Genomic DNA, 13,171 nt, shown 5'->3' with positions numbered 1-13,171 from the left:
TTCCCTACTTCCGTACGTGTCCGTCCTACTTCGTCCGTTCGTACTTTCTATACAGACATTGTACGAACGACGACGTGTACGTACCGTCGGTGGTCGTCGTCTCTCTCTCTCTCTCTCTCTCTCTCTCTCTCTCTCTCTCTCTTTTTACAGCGCATACTGGCCCGATCGTGTGCCTATGCAAACGCGTAAATTAGATCGAATTCTCGGAATAATTACTTCAAGCGGAAAGTATTGGCTAGTTTTATATCAAACCAAACTAAAGCAAAAAGCGACTCGACTTTCGATCATAACAAGATATACTTAGATTTTCATAAAAATTGTAAGAATTTGCTTGACCAATTTTTCACACATTTACATATATAATGTATTAAGTTTTTTAAAATAATCAGTTTTTATAGTCATGTTCTGATATACGTACACTAGTAGTAAAAATCTATAGTATATGTAACGCGAACTATAGATTTTCAGTAATAGTAGTGTATATCGGAACACGGTTTGTAACGTTATTTGTTAGCAGATTAAAAAGCCAATTTTTAATATATTTTTTGTATCTCTTCGCGAACTTAATTCTCGACTCTACAAGACTGACGTTCTTCTCTCTTTTAGTACCTTCCTGCGTCGACACTTTCGTATTCGAGTTCAATGACGGCGAATCCGACAAGCGAATCCAACGACGGTCGGAAAGACGTTTCGAAAAGCCGTTCATCTCTGGGCGTGATATCAAGTCAGGGGCTGTTAGGAGAGCATAAAAAGCCGCGTTGCATCCGGTCGCGTCTCCTCTATGCCAGAAGTCGTAAAATTCAGCGTTATGCGATTCGGGGCCTGTGTTTTGTCCCCCTTTCGAGATTATGATTATCCCAGCAGTGGCGGCAGCCACCGTGGCTAATATCACGCAATAAGCACGCCGGAGCCCAAGAAAGCAACGGTCTATCCTTCTCTCTTTCTCTTTCGCCTTCTCTTGCTCTCTTTCCCACTCTATCTCTGCCTTTGGCTTCGTCCGTCTTCGTCTCTTAACCTTCTCTTCTTCTGTTTTCTTCCTCCGGTATATAATATGTGCCACCAAACCTGATGGTATAAACGGTCATCCAGTGGAAACACGGATGGTCCAGGAGGCCATCAAACGAACCGCGTAGCCTTGCGAGAGCATTCTAACTTTCCTGAAGCAACTCCATCTTCACGGTCTATCGTACGTTTGAGAACACCGAGTCGCGGTAGTTGACTAGGTGTTGCGTTGCTAATGGTAGCGGAATGCCCTGAGGACTATTAGGTCATTCATATCTTAGTAGGCTAAATATTCCTTGATAACCAAATCATTTCTTCTCTTCTATTTATTACAACTTTTCCTTTTAACTTCTTTTTAAAATAAGAAATCTTATCTTTATAGGAAATCAAGAATTATTCACAGAGTAAAATATTTCTACTTGAATGAATGTTGAAGAATTCTTGTTTCGGCGGGTAGTCGAGGTATTTGAGATTTTCGGGGGTTGTCGAATCAACAGGTTTCGGTTATGAGAGTGTAAAGCGTTTTGAATCTGACCCCTCGAGGGGCATGAATCCTCGGGCGCGAATCTCGATGTAGGAGAGAAAAAAAAAGGGCGAATCTTGTCCGTGGGGGGTCGTGTCAGGCGCGGTTGCTCTCCCGATCGGTGAAATTGCGCGCGTGTGTTACGCGCGCGTATGTATTAAACGGGGGTAGTCCGCCGACCCTACGCTACGGGGGTGGCTGACAGGCCGATTAGGGCAAGATGGGAGAGAAGCCGAGGGCCCCCACGGAAAACTTAAAATAACATCGCTCGATCATCCGGGTGTCTTCGCAGACAGCCGACGACGCCGTGCTCCGCCATTCAAACGTTTACTATCCCGTCACCTTTCGCTGCTTCCTACTTTATCCTAATCTTCGCCTGTGAGTGTTCTATGTCACGAACCAACCTGTCCTCGTTTAAATCAAGCTATATATTTACATATTTACAACACATGTACAATAATTACCTTTCATTAAAAGATTGTATTATGTCGAAGGAAGTTAGTTATCTAAAATTAATATTTTAAAGTCTATATGAATTACTTATAAATTCATAAATTCTATCATTTATCTTGCAATTTATTTATGGAACAAAACTAAAATATTTTTATAATTAACATTTTTATAATTAAAATACGATTGTCCTTATTTATTTTTTATAAATGTACAATTTATTTATGTCGATTTTAATTCTGTTATGTTCGAATATGTATAGATATATATATATATGCGCGATAGATCTTTAATATTATTGAGAGAAAAAATTTTAAATGAAAATTAGATAAATAGTATAGAAGAGAAAGATATCGTTGCAAGATTTTTAAGTTGCTTTGCCAGGGAAATTTACGAAACAGTCAGAGGTTGAGCACCTCTTCGATGCTCATTACAGAGCGTCCCGCCCCCGGCGGCGGATAATCAGGGTGTATGGGGGAGTGAGGGGGGCGGGGGCGGTGGGTGACCTCGCCCGGGGCCTTTACTCTCCTCTTCTTCGCCCTGCCACTTCCACGTCTCTTTTCTCTGTTCTTCCTATCTGACGGAGTATGCCTTTCTCTCTCCTTCCTTCTTTCTATTCTCTTATCTCTTTTCCTCTCGTCGGTATCCAAGTCCTTTCCTTTCGACGCTTTCGTCTACCAACTACCTGCGAAGGTGACGGAGCAGCAGCTCAGCTTTACGAATTGCGATCTCACCGGTACTTTGCATTTGGTGTATATTGCTATCATCCTCGTCGCTTTACCCTCTGTCGTTCCTTTTCAAAATTAAGTTCTTTAAATTTCATCTAAATGTATTTCATGTATGACAATGTCTGAATTATTCTATCTAATACCTTGTATAAATAACAAACAGAAATATATATATTATTTTTTAAAAAATAATATGTAAATTTCAATGTTATTCAAATTTTTTTTTAATAGAATATTAGATAATCTGTAACCTACAAACTTTACTTATAATATTCATTTATTTTTATATTATGAATACTAAAAAAATTTATATTATCACGAAATGATTTTATAAATATGATACTTGTATTAGAATATCCCCGATATTGAATACTTTGATATTTCTGAGAGATAATATTAATCAATAGCGCGAGAGAGAAAGAAAGCCACCGGCTATTTGGCTGCGAATAATAATGATTATGGGCAGGTACTCTCCGCGAACAGGAAATGGCGTTGGTGAACGTCGGTGGAGGTAGAAGGTACAGTTTTTTGATTCGTCGGTTCGCTTGAGACGACAGCAAACCGTGTAGTTGCTTTCCTTTTTTGTGGTTCATTATCTATGCAGAGACTAGTGAAGAGAGCGCGGACAGATGGGACAGAAGAGAAGGAAGGAGAAAGGTCTGGGGTCAGGATTCACAAAGAATTGAGAGTTTCGGGACACGCCGCTGAATAATTGGAATCCAAACAGGGGACTCCACTCAGTGCTCCATGCGGATTCTCAACCTGTGGATCTACTGTTCTGTATTCTTAGAAAGAATTTGTCCGCGTAAGAATTAACGTTACATGTGATCGATGCATCAAAAAACTTGTATCGTATGAAACAGTCTCGTAATCTGAACTCGATCTAACTTGCAAACAGCACACGAGAACGGATCCTCTACACAGAGGGAAATATTACAGTTCTCGCAAACGCGATCAAAGAAATTTCTTCCGCGAACACGATAATTCCACACACAGAGTACTAGTAGGAGCTGCTCTCGTCTCCGCTCGAGCTTCTCAAAAACTCTATGCACGCTTCTCGAGCGCGTTTCCAAGAAATTTTATATAACCAACCGTCGTTGCCTATTCACAGTACTTGTTCTCTTAGGTTGTGTCCAGTACGCAATGTACGCTCTTTTCGCCGTTACGTATTGGAATGTGACGGTACTACGATGATGCTCAATCGCCCGTTTATCCCGTTACGAGATTTTTTCTTTCCCTTGCGAACGCATCAGCCACTAGCCTGTGTCTTAAACTCGTTCGATGGGTGTGCAAGAAAATGTTGATGCCACTCGTCTTCGAGACCCCTCACGCATCCTTTTCCTCTAAAATGGTCAAGAAGGAAGGCTCAACGGACCGGGGAGGTAACATGCGGTCGAGATTCTGCCCCGTTTAGGGATTGACGAGATTCACCGTAAATTACTGATCTCGATGACTGGTGAAAGATAGTTTTACACATTAACTCCTTTTTTTAAGGAAAATCGATTAATGTTCCCAATATTTAAAAATAATTATTCTTTGTGTCATTAACTCTGCAGTTATATTTTAACTTCCTCTGTCCAACCAAAGTTTTCTTTACTATTTTAGGTTTTCAAAAAATGTGGAAAATTTCAGGATTACTTTTCAACATCTCTATTACGTTACCAATAATTTTTTAACAAGATATTTTGGGAGTAGTAACCGGATCCACTTTCCTTCATTTTGGAGAAATTTGAGAGTGAAATTTGCAAAAAATCAGATTGCAGATGGAGGATTAATGAATATAATGAGTTTTTTATCTTGAAAATAAGTTAAGAATAATATTTCGCCGATCGAATCACGTTTTATTCGAGATGTGTGAGTTGAAAACTGCACAGTAACTTGCTTCAAAATGACCTCGTTCATAATTTCCTCGTAATTATCCCCTCTTATCTGTGCGTGCAAATTTGCATATGCGACCGCAGTTAAGCACACAATATACATTATTCAATCTCTCAGATAGCGGCGAAGGAATGTAAGAGTTTCCGGAATCTGTTAACGAATGAATATGTGAATATGAGAGATGGCGTCATCATTCGTTTTATCGGACCTATCTTTGGGGCGAGTGATGTCCATTCACCTTCGTCACCTCATGTCAGAAAACGCATCGTGACGTAGTTCATGGGCAGCATCTGACACCTGCGGACGATGTTGGGTCTGCCCTCACTTTGCCGCGAAAACGGTGGCGCCATTCAGGCAATCCTCCCATTAAAGAATCCAGACGGTCCCTCCTGAAAAAAAGGCAAAAAGGACAAGGAAAAGATGATTCGACAGCCGCATTAATTCCCACAGTAATAATTGTCTATGTCCTACGCAAATTCCTAAATTGCTGCATTTTCTGGAAACAGGCTGATAGAAGCATAGATGTGCGCCAATTATTTTTCCCGTTTCCGCGAAAAGGAGAAAGAGGACAGGATAAAGAAAGCGACTAGAGAGCTAAACGAACAGAGATATTTTTTTTTCTTCGAATATTGTTGATGGAACGGCATCATCGTTTTATCTGTGAACTAGCGTCCGTCCAGTGCGATAGAAGAAGCTTTATCGCGCAAAATTGACTGTTCGGAAGTGAGGGCAAAATTTTAGTTCGATCGATTCAGGATTGCACGACATTACGTCTTTCTCGAGTGTGCGAGGAAATTGGAGCTTCAACTGAATCTCACGATGTACCTATATAGAGCGCTAATATTTAATTTAATCTTGTTTTAACGCAAATTACACTGTATAAATTGAATTAATAATTTAATTAATAATTTCTAACAAGAAAAGAAAGCAACTTTCTTTAACACATTTTTCGGCTGAATTTTTATCGCTAGAAAAATTCCATTAGGTTGAGTTTTTAAGATGCATTGAGAAAAATGTTTTGCATGATATACGACTTAGAAAAACTTTTTTAGCTTTTAATTTAAAAATTTTGATTACATTAACAAAATTTTTAAAGTTTGAAAATTTTAATAATGTAATCAAAATTTGTAAACTTAATTATATATGGAGAAAATGTCTTCTCTTATATTTTAAAAACGGACCTGCAAATATTTTGATGACAAATTCGAGCTCAATGTCCCTAAAAACAATCTTTGCATGCTCTTGCATAAAATCTCATAAATTTCAAATCTCATAATGTTATTATAAAATCAATTTTATCGTCATCTTTTCTGATTATTGTTAACAATGTTCATTCATTGTTAAGATAGTGCGTTAAAAAGGAATAATTATCGGACAAATTAAATTTTTTTGAGGGCTTAAATCGATCTAATGCGTAACTGTATCGAAGAATTCTTCATCTAGATCGATTATTCTTCATTCGATTCCGGATTCGCGTTCGACATGGCTACATCGCGGCGTGGCTCTGAAAGCACTCAGATTCATGAATGAACTATGTGGCGAGCGGACGACGGCCCGACGGAAGCACTATTATTTAGCATAGCCACTTTTTCGGGTCGTCGTCGCTCTTCGCAGTGGCGCGGCGGCGGCGTTGTCTCTTTTGTATCGTGGCGAGCCGCGAGCGATGACGTTGCAAAGACGGGCGCGTTCCGATTCCCAGTGGATCTGGAGCAGGTTCGTTTCTTCTCGAAGATCCTCCAACGTAACTAATGGACGCCACTTCGCCTCGCTAGGACACTTTATTATCGTAATTCGACTTCTATTAGTGCGCCGGCTGAAATTGTTCGCCATGTCGACGGGACTTCGCACATCGAGTGCTTCAAAACTACGTCAGCTGTATAAATTCACACTCTGACTTATGCATTAAGTTATTTGCGTAGTCACGAGCATATGCAGAAATGTTTCTCCTGCAGGGATATATTCGAAACATACATTTCCAATCGTCTTATATGTTTTATTATATCATATGCTTTATATTTTAAGAGTTCCGTAATTTTACGAAATATTTTTTGTACGTTTTTATTAAACTCCATCTCACTAAGTAGAAATAATGTAACACAGCAAGCGTTGCCCATAGTGAATATTGCTTATTACATTGGTGAAACGCTTTCTTGAAATAATTTTCCTATTTAACTTAGGTAGATAAAAAAATCTGAAAATAATTTTGTTGATTATCATTCATCAAAATAACTATAGGACATTCAAACTGATTCAAACTGATTGTTAGAAAGTCAAAATTTTTTTGTAGCATTACTCAATATATTTGAGATTCCTACATAATTACTTTGACGGTCCAACAAAATTATTTTCAAATTCGTATTTAGTTAAATTTTTAGATACGTCAGCAAAATCATTCTTTCTGTGCACATCTCTACTAATAAATTAAATAAATTATTATAAATAAATTAAAATGGAATATATATAGGTATGTATTATATAAGTATTTTGCAATATTTGCATATTGTTCTTATTTTTTGAATACCGATATATCAAAAGCGAATAACAAGAGAATTACTCTTGCCTATAGCTCTGGTGCGCGGCGAGTCTAATCGCGGTCCGATAAAAGGCAAAGTCGCACAAGCGAGCGTCGTAGAGTTGCCCAGAAGCAATCAAGCGAACAATGACACCGACATTGGAGGTAACTTCACGCGCCGAGTCGCAATGCGGTGGACATTGTGCGTAGGATTAGCTTCCGGTCTGACCTCTCTCTCTTTGTGGAACCAGGTGAACCCAAGCACGAGTCCCGTTGAGGTGCGAAAAGTGAGGGAATCGAAAAGGGTGCCCGCTGCACGACGACGCGAAGGTCGTTACAGGCCCTTCAATGCACCCGGTGGACTTGCATCGGAAAGTCTCAGCGTTCGCGCCCGCTGTGTTTTGCCGCGTTATTCCGCCGGATGACCGTATTTACGACTTGCTGGAAGTGCCATAAAAAAGCGAACGTGGCTTGACGGCGGTAAGTCCTCCCCCCGCTCACGTGAGAACTCTCGTAGGGTCTGCACTCGTGGACGCACTTTTCCTTCTTTCTTCTTTTTGCTCCTCTCCTCTCGATCTCCTTCTTTTTACATGATCGTCACACCCGACGTCTTATTAAATCCGCAACAAAAAGTTCGTTGCACCACCGCCGAGCCGAGCCCTTAACTGATTCTTTCGCCGAGCTTCTACGCGACCTCCTTTTTCGCCGTTTTTTTATCGCTCTTTTGCATCCCTTTCGCACGTTTCTTCTGCTCGACATCTTCTTCATTCTTGCCCAGTTTTTGCCACAATCATACGATATAGTAAACGACACGTCTTCCTGCGGCTAAGTATAAATATCTCGCTCATAAATTCTAATTAATTCCAGCAAATACTGGATATAACTGCCATATAATATAGATGTAAAAAAACATTTGCATATATGTTATGTAATAATTATCTGTTGGGATCGATTTCTTTTATAATACGCAAATGGAAGATATTTTTTGCAAGGAAAGAATGATTTTGCTGAAGCATCTAAAAAATTAGTCAGCTATTCTCTAAAACTTTTAGAATGAATTTTATTCTGAAGAAATTTCATTCTTTAGAATGTGATTCTACTCCAAAAAATTTAGAGAGCGATCTGAAAATAATTTTGTTGAACCATCAAAATGATTAGCAAGAATTACATCAAGCATAATGAGCAATGCTGTAAAAGCTTTGACATTCCAGCAATCAATTTTAATGTTGAATAAAATTATTTTGTATTTGATTAAATTTTGAAATACTCAGCAAAAAATCTTTTCTGCGTGGATATTCGATATATTGAATTCTCACTGCAGATGCGCTAAAAAATTAGTTCAAGAAGGCGTTTCACCAACGTGATGAGCAATACTCGCTGTGAGCGATGCTCGCCGCGCTATACTATTCGCACTTAGTGAGGTGGAGTTTATGAACATAAATTACGACGCGAACGGGGCTTTAAAGTGCTTGGTCGGCGCGGCATCGGTCGACGCCGCCGATGCCGCGGCATTGCCGACGTGTTGCGGTTTTCGGGCGATCCGATCCCGAACCGCAGAATGGTCGATTACCGGGTTCGGTCATCCGGCAAACGACTATTAATGATATTTCGTGTCGGATCTGCATGCTCCGACCTCGGCAAAGGGAGCCGACCATACCCGAACTTTCCGTGCATTACTGGTGAGATTTTTACGCGTGTTCCGCGTGTCCGAACGGAATAGCGATCGTAATGGGGAGAGGGAGTCCCTCAACATTTCGAGCCCCACGTCTCAATATAATGCGATAATAACGCAATAGAGAATTGAACCGAGGTACCGCGGCATCTCTTTCCGTACACGGGACCACCTCGTCTTCTTCCTGCCGGCATTCTCTTCTTCCGCAGAAGAATATCGCTCCACCTCCGCGCGGCAGAGGTGTAGAACATTTACCGACCTGCCGGCTATTTATTGAGGCAGAGATTCTCAATATATTCGAGTCGACGTTGTTCTTTGTGCCAACATATTTATTGTATTCTTAAAACGATTACATTTTAGAATACCAGTTTTTCTAACAAAAGAAAAAGAAAAAGCTTTTCATCATCCTCTAACATAACTTAAATATTTATTTAATGTATAATAGAAAGTAAAAATTTTAAACGATGCTATGTCTTTTCATAAAGTTTTATTTTATTAAAATGAAAATAGTTTTGTGACTCTCAGAATATATAACAAATATAAATAAGCCTGTATGAATTTCCACTATTATTAGCACGCGTGAATAATATATTTACAAGACGATGAGATATAATTCGCAAACAATTGAAATATACTTACTAATAAAGTTAAAGTTAAAGTTGTTTCGGCTCTGGATTTGAGGTTTTCAAGTTTGCCATCATAATCCATTCATAATTCATTCGATATATAGTTCAGGTATTTTCAGTATCTTTCAGAAAATGAGAGAAAGAAGGAAAGAAAGAAATAGATAAATATCTGCTTTTGCCAAACTATTATTATAGGATCTCTAATTACAATCAGTTATATATTATGTTCTTGTATTAAATTGTAATTGAGCAACTTGAGAATTATCTAACGCGATTTCACATTATCGATCAGAAGACTCAAATTCATTCGCGATGGTGAAACGGCAGATCACTTGCACTTACGCGAAACAACGTGCCACATATAACGAACTTTTCCGCATGTTAGCGGTTTCTCACGGTGCCGGAGTGCGCGTACTTCAGTTTTTTTCTCGTAGCATTCACTTGGACGATTACTTTTACTTGTTCGCCGTTTAATTCGAGTACCGGTACTCCGGACACCGCGCAATAAAGCTACGCGGCAACGAGGTGGGTGGATTGCGTAATGCAGTTTTAAATAACGATCAGATGCGATTCTCTTCGGCAGGCGGGTGCACCACACCGAAATGCAGGGCCAGAACCCGGCAGGATTAAAAATCGGCTTTGACTTTAACGGCGGATCGCATGAACGCGAAGGCAGATACACAAATCAGGCCGTAAAGCCGATCAATTAAACGGCAGGCCGCCGATCTGCCGCGTATTATAACCGGTAATTATCTATAATTAAATATTGGCCGCGGCCGCCTGACCGACCCGACCGAACGTTTCGAGGGGTGTGTTCGGATCCTTACTCGTACTCATCTTCTCCGTCCTGTTGGCCACCTCACCTTCTTGCTCGATTGCCGCTTCTTTCTTTCTCCGCTCTTTTACGTACCATCCTCTTTTTTTTACAAAAGGAGCACCTTGCGTCGCGACGCAAGTCAGATTTCGGATAAGAAAGATCGAGATGCCTTCTTTTACGTCACGATGAAAATATCTTTCAATCTCAATCAAGCCTTGTCATGTCTTCTCTTTAAATAAGAAACGGAAAAATTATATTTCAGTTACAATAATTATATCTCTGCTTATATTAACAAACGTTCAACATTTTTTAATTCTAAACAAATATTATTTATGTTAATTAATGCGTATCGGGAAAACAAATTTGCAAGTCTGTTCCGACTTTGTTTTAAGAATTTATTCTGTAAGGAATTAATACTTTTAATTGCACATCTGATTGTAACGTATCACTTGCGGCACATTAAATCCTGGGAATCGTATACATTGTTATAATGTATCTATGTCAATTATATTTGATCATCCGCTCTTCTTTTATGAGAATAATTTGTGGTTTCTGTTTCGTGCGCGGATAGTCACAGCGATATATAAATAAAAGATGGCCTTCACACAAGGAAACCGTGCTCTCTGGCGCCGGAAAGCAAGTGATGCTCGCGTTTCCTTAATTGCGAGACTTCTACGAACTTGTTAAAATTACGGCGACGCTTCTCGTCAGCGGAGGAAAGATAATGATAGTGCCGAATGGCGTGTCTGAAATTTATGTGGACGCAAGAAGGTGGGTGGTTGCAGCCACCGGTAGGTAGGTAGGTAGAACGTTTGTTCGTTTCTCGAGGGAACTTCTGCATCCAGACACGAAACTTCGTTCATTGATTTATTCCCTGACGTTCTGCCGAATAGAAAATTGTTTGGCCTCTAATTAAAGGACGCGGGAAAAGCGCCGACAAATGATATACGAGATATTTTTTTTTCTTCGCAACGATTGTCCTATATTAATTAGATACAGGGAAAATGCGTAAATTATAAAATATACCTTTGATGCTAATAATGTTAATTATACTCGTTTTCGCTGGTAGGAAAAATATTCTTCTTTAGCGGGGAGACAGCCGGAGCATCCTGTCGACGTTGGCATTCCATTTCGGAGCCGAAGTCTCCGTTTAGGCATCGCATGACGTTCGTCTATTTATCAAGCAGTATCATCATTCGCCTTTCTCTACCGCGATGCCGCCCCCTACGGCGATTTAATCTAATTTGTATCGCCCTTTGTTAATCGCGGCCGCGTCGTTAATTCGTTCGGGCCCGCAAACCGGGGCCCCATCGCCGCCCAAATAAACTACCGTACGTCCACGCTCTGTCCAGAGTCGTCATAATAAACGTAAAGGGGACAAAGGGGACAAGTATCATTTTTTTTTCTTTGAAGAAGCGGAACGCGCGGCATGGTCCGAAAGGATAATATTACTGAAGGGTAACATCGAGCAAGGAAATTGCAATATAAGAGGATCATCAGACAGACGATCGCTAAGCCATCAAAATTATTAAAATAGTATAAATTTTAAGTCTGTAAAATTTTTATTTGCTCGTTTAACAATCAGAAAAATATTACAAAAATTTAATTTTCTATATTTATTTCCGGAAGAAATAAAATATCTAAAATTGTAGCTGTACAGATCTGGAATTAAATTTTGTTAAATTAATAATTATGGACGCTTGAGCTGATTGGAATATCAAAAGATGCTTTTTGCATTGCTTAATATGCTTGAGCATCCTATGTAATTTTGATAGTAGAACAAAATTATTTTCAGTTTCTATATCTAGCTAAATTCGCAGATATAAAATCATTCTTTCTGTATATTACAATCTGATTTAATTTTCTATATTTATTTATTACTACGAGCTGCTATTGAGCTTTCACCAGGGTTATATACTGAAGACTAGCACGATATGAGGGTTGCAGATTTCCAGGCACATATTAAGCAGGATTATTTATTGACTCGGCGTGCGAGCCCTTGATTTGATTTAACAAACAGCGCGCGGTAACAAATTGATAAGCGGTTGCGATCGGCGAAGATCAGAGGCTCGGTGCCGGTAAGAGAAAGGGATGAAGGGGGTTGTATTTCATGAAGGGTCAGGGCCGAACGAATGTATCGCGGATATAGCGCATCTTTATCCATCTCTTTCCCTTTCTTTCCCTTCCTCTAGTCTTCGTGAGAGGACGCCATTAGCATAGGGGGACCCCCCACGGCGAGTGCAGGGCCCGCTGGGCCCTGCACCGGTACACATTATATAGGTGAGGCTTGATATATAAACTGACTTCATTGATTTATGGATCGAACGATTCCTTTAATTATAATACGATATTTATTCAGATGAGCCGTGCAGCCGCTCGGAGTCACGCTGCTATATGATAATACATGCTTTCTGCTATAGTTGCCGGGTTCTTACCTCCCACTATTGACTCTTTTTTACTGGATTCGTTCGTCTCTTTCTCCTTCGATAATCTCTATCCTTTCTTTGCTCTATACTGCCGATGTTGACTCTATAGCAGCTCTGTATCAGAGAAGACCAAGGTACATAAAAGCGCGCTTAGAGCTGCGACATGATGTATTCATAGTTGGAAATAGCATAGGTATAATAAGATTTATTTATCTAAAATATCAATAATTAATTTTCGAAATCATTTAATATTGAAATTAAAGTGTCGATTTTCCATTGCTGTTGATGTATCAGATGTAAAATTATAATAGTGTCTCTGAGGTCTTAACATAGATTGTACGTGCAAAATGTACTTTGCAATTCTGAATAAGATACATATATTAGATTGTGTGTATTTGTATATTTGTGACTACAATGGGTAGTTCATTTCCATTGTATCGGGTCACGATTAAGACCATGCTGATTTCTAGTATTCACGTAACACTCGGAAGAAATAGTACTGTCTTCTTTACTAGACACGTAAGAAGAAATAAAATT

At 39.5% G+C, this 13,171-nt stretch overlaps 1 protein-coding gene across 1 annotated transcript in view; it reads left to right on the top strand.

Annotated features, from left to right (window-relative positions):
• The window catches only part of LOC105625950 (POU domain protein 2-like), a 137,360-nt gene that overhangs the window by 29,882 nt on the left and 94,307 nt on the right, over positions 1-13,171 (top strand). The gene's annotated exons all lie outside the window — the stretch shown is intronic.

The sequence above is a fragment of the Atta cephalotes genome, assembly GCF_000143395.1.
Source record: "Atta cephalotes unplaced genomic scaffold scaffold00004, whole genome shotgun sequence".
NCBI classification, from domain to species: domain Eukaryota; kingdom Metazoa; phylum Arthropoda; class Insecta; order Hymenoptera; family Formicidae; genus Atta; species Atta cephalotes.
The sequence above is the reverse complement of the archived record's forward strand: the minus strand, read 5'-3'. Positions and strand labels throughout refer to the sequence as shown.